A 12,196-nucleotide genomic window follows, 5' to 3' on the forward strand; every position below is an offset into this window, starting at 1 on the left:
GGAATTCAGCGTATCTATAAAAAAGTTAAAATTAAACAATAATAAACATATTTATACCTTAAAACAAATTTTTCTTGACTCTATTTTTTTATCTATATGATTTTTGTGTTGATAAATTCACTATTTAATTTTTTTTTTTTTTTGTTTAACAGAAGTTGTTATTAATGTGTAATGTAAAAACAAAACAACGTTTCAAAGTTAAATAAAAATCATTGATTCTAGTATTGTTTCATAGAGTTTGTTGCTTAACTACCTTCTACCTTTAAACCTAGTGGCAACATACTGTAAAGCCAACCAATCTTCATCACTATCTGAAGATGAACTCAAAAATTTTCACCTTGAATAAAAACTTGTCTATCAAAAAAAGGTTCAAGACTCGGTATATCATCTGACTCAGATTCGTCATGGTGATCTCCATATTCAGATTCACTAGTTGACTTTTCGTAGACATTATGAAATTGTCTAAAATGATTTCCGAGTCCTTTAATCTCTTTTGTGCAGAAATTCATTAGGCATGTCTTTTTTTGATATTTTTGCACTTTGGAATGCCTTTTTGGAGGTGAAATGGTTTTCCGTTTCAAATTTAGACGAAAGTTTAAACCTGCATTTGATGTCTTTTGTTCATCCCAATCATGTTTTCTTGATGTTAAATATTTTTTCAAGTGAGCAACTGTCCTGAAAGCAACATTAAAAAAGTTAATAAGTTAAAACACAAAAATTTAAAACATTTAAAAGTATTAATAATATTAAAAGCTAAGCTTTATTAAATCATTATTAAAATCAATCATCATCAAATCATTATTGAAAGTAATCAAATTTAAAAGTGTTAGTAATTTTATTAAAAACCTAAAAGTATTTTAGGTTTTTAATTATTTAGTTTTAAAACTAAATAATTAAAATTAAAAATAAAAATTTAGTATTAGTATTAAAAAAACTCACTCTCCACACTAAGGACATATAACTTTACGTCGAAGTGTGTGAACTTTTTTTTCACGAAGCTAAAATGATTAAATAATACAATTATAAAACTTTTTTGAAAATACATAGCATCATTATTAGACTCAGTGCACATTAAAATCGCAGAAAACGTCATCTATCAGCATAATAATCTAATACAGAAAGTGTGCAATTGCAATAGCAATCAGTCTTTTTTTTTTTGTACGTTGATTTTTTTACTATTTTGTATAAAATTCTCACACAGCATGCATAATGCTGATGAGAAATATGACTGTAATTGTAGTGCATACCAACTTAGTTGGAATCCAATGTTCTATGTAATTATATATTATGCTTTAGTAACTAGTTTATGCTAATTTTTCTTGTGACTGCATAACAATAATTAATGAATTATTTTTTGTACACATTATTTGTAAGCATAGACTTAAGGTACATATAAACTGAAGTAGAAAAAAAAAGACATATACCTTGATTTTTTCCATCCGTTCTTCTTGAATAATAACATCTTCTACTTGATTTTTGGCTATTATTGTATCTTCAATTTTAGCAAACTTTTAATAAAAAAACATTATAACTAATTAGTTTTTTATAAAAATTTTAGACACTTATTTTATTTTGTGCTGGTAAATACTTATGTATCATTAATAGATATAAATCTGTCCTGTTTGCAATATCTTATCTTTTTGTTTGTTTACATTTTTTTTTTCTTCAATTTCATTATTTCCAACTTCGATTACCTGAAACTGAAGTTTGTAAATTCTGATAATGATGATGATGATGATGATGATGATGATGATGATGATGATGATGATGATGATGATGATGATCATGATGATGATGATGATGATGATGATGATGATGATGATGATGATGATTGATGATGATGATGATGATGACAATTTTCAAGTTAAAATGACAATTTGAGAATTAAAATAAATGCATAAAAACATAAATTGAGAATTAAAATAAATGCATACCTTTCCTTTATTAAATGTAATACTTGTCTCTGAAGTAAAAAAAATAATAATAATAACATTGATAATAACAACAATAATACTAGTTAGTCAAAATAACAATAATAATAATAATAATAATTTTTCTAATAAAGAATGATAATGATGATATTACACAATATTTACTAATTATAAATATTAAGAAAAAAAATAATCAATATCTGATTATTGAATAATTAAACTGATAACTGAAATTTCTTATTAACTGTTATAAAGCTATACAAGCTCCCATTAAGATATCAAACTTTTATATTTAAATTTATAAGCCGTCTTAAATTTATTACCTAAAACAAAATCAGTATCATCATCTGATTTCTTCAACAGTTCATTAGTCCTGAAATAATAAAATGACAGCATTTTTTTTAAACAAAACTAACAAAAACATATTATAGATTCTTAAAGTAATATAAAATTTAAGTTTTTGAACTAAAGTTTCTATTCTAAAGATCTACCTTAAATTCATAGGCTCTAAAATATTTTGTATACTTAGAAATATGCTCAGCCTTGCATTTTTAAATAATTATAGCAGTATGCAACTATAAAACAGGTTTTTACTTTATATAGTTTTTAAAAATAAAAAAACTATATAAAGTAAAAAAATTTGTAAAATAAAACTATACAAAGAACAGCAAAAATCTCTCTTGGCTGTGTATGCTAAGGAAGACAGTTTTACTTTACATAATAATTGGATTTATCAATAGGTTGAGTAGAATGCAGCCTAGGGCCCCAGAATTTTGAGTGCCCCAAAATGGTTTCAAAGAATATTTACAAGAGTTTTTAGAGAGTTATTTAAAAAATATTACTTCATGATTGCAATAATTGCAACAATTCCCTCTGAACAATTATTAACATTTTGTAAAATCTATTAGCACAAACAATGAAAATTTTAACATTAAATCCCTTGAAGATTAATTATGCACGAAGGAATTATAGAACAAATTTATATTAAACGCCAAGTAAAGAATAAAAAAGAAAACAAAAAACGAAGTGTAATGAGGGTGTAAATCCAGCTCTGAATACAATGATTATATTATATATAAAGTTATACCTTTGTAAAGAGTAGGAACTTAGCAATACTTCAGCCTAAAACATAAAAGATTTAATAAAAGTGTAATTATATAAATATATACATACCAAAACACACACACACACACACATCTAGAAACATAAAGCATAAATTTATATAAACATACTTTAATTCTTGAAACACCTTCTACTTTTGCAAAAAGATACAGGGTAGCTTCTGGAAGCAACACTTTAAATGTATAATCATTAAGCTTAACAAAAAAGAGCATTTCTTGTCTTTTCAAAATGCTTTGTGGAATTTTTTTTATTAATTTATATTTATCTACTAAATGAATAATGTATATACATCGAATAATGTATATACATTGAATAATGTATATACATTGAATAATGTATATACATTGAATAATGTAGTTGCCATTATTTTCAATGAATTCTTGCCAGCAAGATGGTAAATTGTATATTCCGTTTTTGAAAATTTTATATACTTTGATTCAAAAAATTGAACTAGTGCTTGTTTGTTATCTTCTTCATTTTCGAATTTCTTGCCATACAAGAAATTTTGTACGGATAAAAACAACTGAAAAAAAAAGTGCATAAGTCCAGGGAATATGGTGGATGCGACATAATTTTCCAGCCTAGTTCTGCAATTTTTGGATGAGTCCCTAAATTATTATGAGCGTTATCACATGATGTAGTATGTAGTATGTGTCCTTCCTATTGAACATCGCAAGCCTTTTTTCTTGGATTTGAATCTTTAAATTCCATTTGCTGACGATACTTCTCAGAAAGTTTTTCATTTGTTTTAAAAGCTCATAATGTATTTGTCCTTAAGTGCACCATAAACATAACATTTTTCAAGTTCACACCAACCCCTTTTTCTCATGATGTTTTCATAAGTTATACATTTCTCATCCCCATTTATAATCCTGTTCAGAAATGGATAGTGTGGAAATGAATATTTCAATACTATCTTTCAAATATGGTCTGATATTGTTTGCTGATCTGAATTAAGTGTTACTGTAATCTCGGATGTTGTTAAAAAAGGAATTTGTTCCAACATGTTCTTAATATAGTTGTCATCCATTAAAAGATGGACGCCCAGAATGTCACTGATCAGAAAGACAAAATCACCAATTTGAAATTTATGGCACCATCCTACACATCCTATCAGAAACAGTACCTTCACCAAACACTTTTAATAAACTTCAACATGCTTCTGGGGCATATCTTCGTTGTTAAAATTTGTATAAAATACAATGGCGTAAATGAACTTTATCAGTAGCCATGTTTACAATATCACTTTTAATGAAGACAAACATAAAATAACTTGGTTTGAGTCAATTTGCTACGTCTTTATAAATACTTTAAACGATAAAAATTATGAGCCGAATATGTGCGAAACAAAAATATGGTAATGCATTGAAAAAACCGTCCTTTTTTATACGGACGGTTTAGAAAGGACAGAACTTTTCTGTAGACCTAATATATTGTTAGAAAAAATTTATGTTTATTTATTCAATGATAACACTACCTTTCTTTACTTTAAGACTATTAAATGACTTAGAAAGTGCAGCCATTAAATCATCCTTTTTTTCTTCTGACAAAAGATACATTAAATCTTGATCTATAAGGTTTCCTTTAAACTATAAATCCAAATAAATAAGTAACTTTAGAAGAACTAAAAACTTTTTTCAGTATTAAATATGCTTTAATATTTTTGTAATAAATTTTTAATCAATGTTTACTTTTTGCCTTTCCACCAGCATTATAAATGTTGTGTCTATAACTATATAGCTAAAAAAGTTAAAGAATTTTACATTTTTTTTAAAACATCTTAAGCACTAACACATTCTCTCATAAACACATACAGGATAAAAAAACAATGCACAAAATTACATAATTAGTTTTGAGGAGGCTGTTTTACTCAATTGAATCTGTAAATTCACTAAAAATTGATATAAGTAATGACGAAGATGAAATTTCTCCTATGGAATGTGTTGTAAAATTCTTAAAAGCTAGATGAAATAATAACAACTTACATATATAATATACATACTAGGTATAATGCAAATATAATAAAAAAATTATATGTAAAATATAATACATTATACACAAAAGATAAGTAATTTCTCTGATGTGTAAATATATACCTCTTTCAATAATTATAATTTTCTCAAGGTAAGGAATACCACACGATGAATCTAATCATAAATAATATAGTAGTGAGAGGACTACTATAAACAAACTTACACAACAAATTTTATACCTGCACAAGTTTTACAAATTTTGTAGTCATCATTTTCCCATAACTTGCTTTCACAGAATCTTTTATCTACAGGTTTTTTACATAGCACACATTGTTTCAAAAAAATTTTTTCCATAACTTTTAGCTTATATATTATTGTAAATCAACACCTATTTTTACTAATAATTTACTCAAAATAAACAAAGTAGTAACAAAAATCATTAATAAAGTTAATTTAAATTAGCCTACACACTACATTATTAATTCTTATTCACCTTAAAGACAAATTATGAAGTAAAAAAAAAACTTAAATAAAAAAATTTTAAACAATACAAAAAAATTTTAAATAATTTTCAGAAAATCTCTTTAAGTAAATCAATTTCTCAAAAGCAGTCAATACGCTAATTACTGAATCAATAAAAACTTGATAACATAATACATAATTACCTACATAATACTCGATAAGTATATGTAATAAAATAATGCTTTAAAAGAAGAAAATTAGTAGCAATATACAACTGAAAATCAATATACAACTTAAAAATCATTACCTCTTGTAATACTAATAATAAGAAAAAAATACTTATTCAATAGTAAAAATTGATATATAAATAACTAAGAAAAATTCATATTGATCTACTGTATTCCATTTGAAACATTTTACTGCATCATTGATACCTCTGCTTTATTGATGATTATTAACATGTTAAGAAACAAACTATTTTAAAAATATGATGACAGGAACTAAACCCAACAATAAACAAATTGAAATTTAAAATAAAATATACATTCCAAATATTTTTGTTGCAAAACAACTTTTAACCAATGGAAAAAGTATAAGACTAAAGATCTCTGAATTTATCGATTTTTCTGAATTTATCTGAATTTATTATTCTGAAATTATTATTCTGAATTTTTCTGAATTTATGATCTCTTAATGAATTGTTGATCTTCATTTCACAACCTCAAGACTAAAATTAGGACTTTATTTGGAAACCCTAGAAGTCCTTATTAGCACCTTAGGTGGTTCCCTTCCAGTTACAAAAATTTAACTTTTATTACACTCTAATGACAGGAGTAAGAGTGATATTGTACTGGATTATAAAAAGTTAAATAACAATATTGTTGTCAATAAACACAAATTTATGACAAAATCGATCGAACATTATTACGAATCTAAATTTATCACTACACCATAATATAGCTATTCAATATATTTTCAAAATAATTTTAGACTGAGTATTACTAATCAATATATGATCACTAAAACTATACTATTAATCTTAATTAACATCTAAATTAGCATCAATTGACCTCGGAGGCTGTAAATGCAAATAATACGACTTTAACGAATATTTATTTTAATAAGATCAACTATTTGTTTCATTTATAATTTTGTTATTAACTTTGTAGTAATATATATATATATATATTTTTTTAATTTATTTATGGGCACGTTGTAAGAGTCCATATTTATATGGACCTTCGTGTCCTCTAGAACATGTATAATTATTGTTCTAATAAATATCAATTAAAACATCGGAATTATTCGTTACGCTAACACATCCAAACCTGCCATTATAAAATTTGCTCCCTTAAACATTAATCTTAAAAAAATCAAAATTTAAGCCGTATGCCCTCATGGTACTCTTTAGCGTAGCATGTGGGCTCACTTTGCCCTCATGCTACGGGTTTCCCGTAACATGAGGGCAACTTCGTAACATGAGGGCAACTTGTGTAACTTGAGGGCGAAAACGTAACATGAGGGCAAAATTCGTAGCATCGGGGCATGTAATTCGTAACATGAGGGAATACCGGGAAAACTACTACTACTACTACTACTACTACTACTACTACTACTACTACTACTACTACTACTACTACTACTACTACTACTATTACTACTACTACTACTACTACTACTACTACTACTTCTACTGCTACTGCTACTACTACTACTACTACTACTATTGCGGGCGAGCCCTAGTGTTACGACTTTTAAAGTAGAGACAAGAGAGGCGTAAATTCAGTGTTTTGAACCAATATTTTTTAAAGAGTTGCAAAATAATTTCAATTTTTGTTTTAAACTGTTTTTTTTGAAGAATTATTTGTTGCACATGTAAAATTAACTGGTTCTTCAACTATTTTTATTACTAGCGTAACATGAGGGCTAAACATAATTCCCCTCGCTATGGTAAAACTTCGCTAAAAAACAACGATTGTTCTTGAAAACCAACTAAAATCCCCCCATAAATACCATATTTCCACCACTTTTTTTAATTTAGTTTTCTATATATTTTTTGCTTCTTGTAATTTTTATTTCGGCGCATAGTCTTGAGTGAAGTTACTCAAATGTGTAAGATCGGTTTGGTTTTGATGAAAACTTTTCAATCGAAAAAGTATTATAGCAGAAGTTGATGCTCTCTTTGTTTCGTCATTTTCATGCACTAGTAGATAAATGTTTTTATGAAGTTTTTAATTTCTACTATTATTCTTATTAATTTAAGTAAAGTTTTTAATTTTAATTAAATTTATGACAATATATTTATCGATATAAATTTCTTGATTTAAGTAGCATAAGGGCGCACTTTTTAAAAAAATTTGCTATTAAAAAACGTTATTTTTTTATGTTTCTCGGTTTAAATGGTTATCGATGAATATTAGGCAAACATATTTATTTCTAATAAACATATTTTGAATCAAAATATTTTAAGATTTTATTTGAAATTCATTATTATTTTGAGTTAAAAAAACGTAACATGCGGGCTCACTTTTGAATTTTTTTTTTTAAACATCTTCGCTTCCAACAGGGCTGCAAGTAACCACTAATTAAAGTTGGAAGTTACTGGAAGAGAAAAGATGAAGATTGTAGAGCAAGATAACGATTGACGGACGACTTAAAGGATTTCAAATTATATGAATCAAGAAAGCAAGATGAAGGAAGCAAATTCCGAAAAGCTGATGTTCGAGGAAAAAAATTAGACGAATAAGCGTTTTTGGAGCACTTAGGAACATTCACAGAAAAAGGATGACACTTAATTGAATGACGAATAACACTAGAATGAAATTTAGTAGATGGCACAAATGACACTAGCTCTTAAGAGCAGTGCCCATTATTGTATTTGTAGAAAAGAGAAAGAGAAGCAACATTACGACGTTGCGATTAATGGTAAGAGGTTGGCTGCAAGAGCAAGTCCAACTATATTTATAATGTGTTTTTGTACCTTGTCTAAAAGAGAAAGGGTATCGTTAAAAGATCCGCCCCAGATATAGCAACAGTATTCCATACAAGGCCGGATTTGAGATTTATAGAAAATAGAATCCGAAGTAAGAAAGTATCGAGCTTGATAAAGAGATGCAACCTTCGCAGATGCTATTTTTGCAACTGATTTGATATACGTTTTCCAAAAAAGATTGGAAGTAGAGTTAATCCTAAAAGATGAAGAGTAGATGATTCATCGAGTACATCACTGTTCATAAATATAGGAAGATATTAATTATTGCGATAAAGATTGGCTGAAAAAAATTGAGTTTTATCTGTATTGAAGTTCACCAGCCACTGTGAGCCCCATGCTGTTGCAGAAGTGAGATTCTTTTCAAGCTCAAATGCCCCCTCCAAGCAATCAGAGAGTGTTGGTTTCTTATCACGACAAGAATAAATGGTAGTATTATCAGCAAACAATGCCACCTTAGATGTGAGAATATCTGGAAGATCGTTAATGTAAATTAAAAAGAGTATAAGGCCAAGAAGAGAACCTTGAGGAACCCCTGAAGTTACAGAATAAGAAGAAGAGTGCCGTCCATCAAGGACAACTTTTATACTACGATTGGAAGAGAAGGATTCAATAATCTTAAAGATGTTTCCAGATATACCATAAGAAGAAAGCTTATGGAGAAGACCAGCAAGCCAAACTTTATTAAAAGCTTTTGAAATGTCAAAAGCGATGGCCTTAACCTCTCCACCTCTATCTAATGCACGATAAAACCTATCATTTATTACTGTAAGCAAATCAGCTGTAGAACGAGAGAATCAAAATCCATATTGATGGTCAAGAAGTAAGTTATTAGATTCAAGATGAGAAATTAAGTGTTTATTAATTAAAGATTCAAAAACCTTGCTAATAACAGAACACTTCTGCGAGACAATAACAGGTGTGTTGTCCGGGCCACAAGCTGTAGAAGAGTCTAGGCAGGAAATCACTTTAGATACAGAAGCTGGAGTGATACGAATGTCAAGCAATGGATCAGCCTGTTTGTTGGCAATATCAAGTAGAACGCAACTAGTGGAATCAAGAGATGATATTGATGAAAAGTTTTTAGCAAACAATTTAGCTTTGCCTTTAGGTAAGGTGACAAAGTTTGAACTATACAAGAGAGGTGGAATTAAAGATTTGCCCTTATTATTAATACTATTAAAGATTCTCCAGAAGTCACGAGAGTCTAATTTTTGAGATGAGATACGATGAAATGATTGTAAAAATAAGCAAGTTCTCTTTGAAGAATGAAATGATTATAAAAATAAGCAAGTTCTCTTGGAACAACTATTTGAGTAAATATATAAAATCTTTTATTACAATTAACACTTTCTCCCTAACAGGCCATTATCAAGCATTCTTTATCATTAGACAAACACTGTTTTCTTTAGTTTGTGCATTGGATTTGCAGTTGGGCTAAACCCATTTTGCATCAACTTGCGCTATTGTATTTTATATGCAGGTAGACTGACCGCATTGTGTCTTAATTTTCCCAACACATAATTCAGGTATGGATTATTTGTAATTGGTATTAGAGTAAAAAGTATGTTATCAATTTTTTTTGCAGGTTAAGCAATAAGCTTCGTAAAGATTGAGACGTATGCATTGCATAATAATTGCATACTATGCAATTATTACATTGATGTAATGTAACACTAATGTAACACCAACCTAGTAAAACATGCATTATATTGATGCGTCGCCAACTGTACTACTTTAATTTAGCCAACAGATCAAAGTATTGCCAACAATTTTGAGCATATCGATGGTTTAATCCGCAAACCAGCCAACTCCATTTTTAGATAATGTTCAGGAACAACAAATAACCGAATAAATTCATTATTAAATGGAATAAAAAAAATTTCAAAACACGCTTTTGTAGAATATTAATTCAGAAATAGGTTTACAATGAAGTTTTATGGATATTTGATTTATTACTTTGGAGGAATAATTGGAGTTGGCTCAATTTAATAACCAAATTTTAAATTATTTTAGGAGTTGGCTAATTTTCCGTAGTAACTTTAATGGTTATTGTATAATTTAATGATTGTTGTAATAACATTAATGATAAAGCGTTTTTATTTTGAGTTCTAGAAAATAGTTTAAAAATACAATTAAAATTATGCCGGAATAAAATAGGCATTTTTGAAGTGTAGGTAAGATTTATTTTTTGTTTAAATGTAGCTATGCATGATATGGAATATTGTCATAGAAATCATGATAATCTGAAGGCAGGATAGTTTTCAAATCCCGGAGGTCTTGAAATTTACTGTTTTTAATTTTTAATCTTTCGGAGTACAGATTAGGCAACTGCTCAATATCATTAGTGGTAATAAGCTTGTCACGACGCTGCTGTAGCAACAGCCACTCATCTGTAAACCTTAGCTTATAGTAGACGTTGCCATCCATGTTATAAGCCACGAATGTCAGTTGCCTTAAAAACATATTTTGTCTTAGTAATAAATCCAAATACCTAAAAGTAAAAAAAATGCAATGGCTCAAAGAAAAATGTATGTTCGATAAATCAATACCTTGGGGTCCCATTTCATTTTTTCAGGGGCCGTATTCTCATCTCTCCGTTAAGCTTAACGGAGCTTAAAAGTCAAAAATATCTTTTAAATTACATTAATAAAAAGTTTATTTAAAATTATAATTTTTTAAACATAAATGTTTTATTTTGATACAAGTTTTATTTTAACGAGTTTATATAAATTTTCCTCATTTCTTGACTTAGAAATATTGTAATGAAATTTCAGACAAAAGCTCCATTAAGCTTAACGGAGAGATGAGAATATGGCCCCTGGTCTTATTGATTTATAAAATTTGATTGAGTCAAATCATTTGAAAAATGAATGCGTCAGGTAAGAAACATCATAGGGTTCTGGTTTTTTCCGAGCACTTCTACAAACTCCGTAGTATTCTACAGATACATTAATAACTTTATTTTTTTAGTTATTTCTCTGTACATGCATGCATATAGTCGGCCTCCATTTGGGTATGGTCAACCTCTAAATGGTTCTGTTCAATGTTTATTTGATTTGAAATAGCTATATTCATCAAAACATTCAACAATATTGAATTTCTATTTTGTGACACGCAACCATCACTATATAAAATCAATTTAATATTGCTTTGCCTGTTGAGTCTGGGAAGAAATTTTTGGATAATGAGTTACCCCAATATGCTTGAATATTCTTCAGCATTTAGTCCTCCCTCAATTTCATTCCACAAATAACAGTATCCCGCTTTTGTTGGAATATCAAATAAACAAAAGTTATGAACGCATGGCTTCGTTTTATAATACAGAGAAGAAACATTTGACTTGGGCGCAAGCAAAACTGCTTATACATCAACTGTAAAAACAAACTCTTCCTGTTCTTTGTCTTTCTGTTTTTCAATGTGTGCTTCATTTTTTCTTTGCATGTGTTGGTTGTAGTCTAGATCTGACATATAGCCAAGCTTGTGTGATAAATATTTTTCATATAAATCCTTTTTATGGTGGAATAGAACAATATTTTCGGTCTCCATGGTGTTGTTGAATCTTGCTACAGACAAATGGGCAATATTGTTCGATAAACACCATTCAGACACATAAAAATTATGAAGGGATTTTTTTGTAGACCATTCGGGTAAAATATATTTCTTAGATGTTGATTTGCGAACAAAAAATTTTTCAAAAAAATCTTTGAGTGAGGCTA

This window comes from Hydra vulgaris, chromosome 13 (genome assembly GCF_038396675.1).
Source record: "Hydra vulgaris chromosome 13, alternate assembly HydraT2T_AEP".
In the NCBI taxonomy this organism is placed as follows: Eukaryota; Metazoa; Cnidaria; class Hydrozoa; order Anthoathecata; family Hydridae; genus Hydra; species Hydra vulgaris.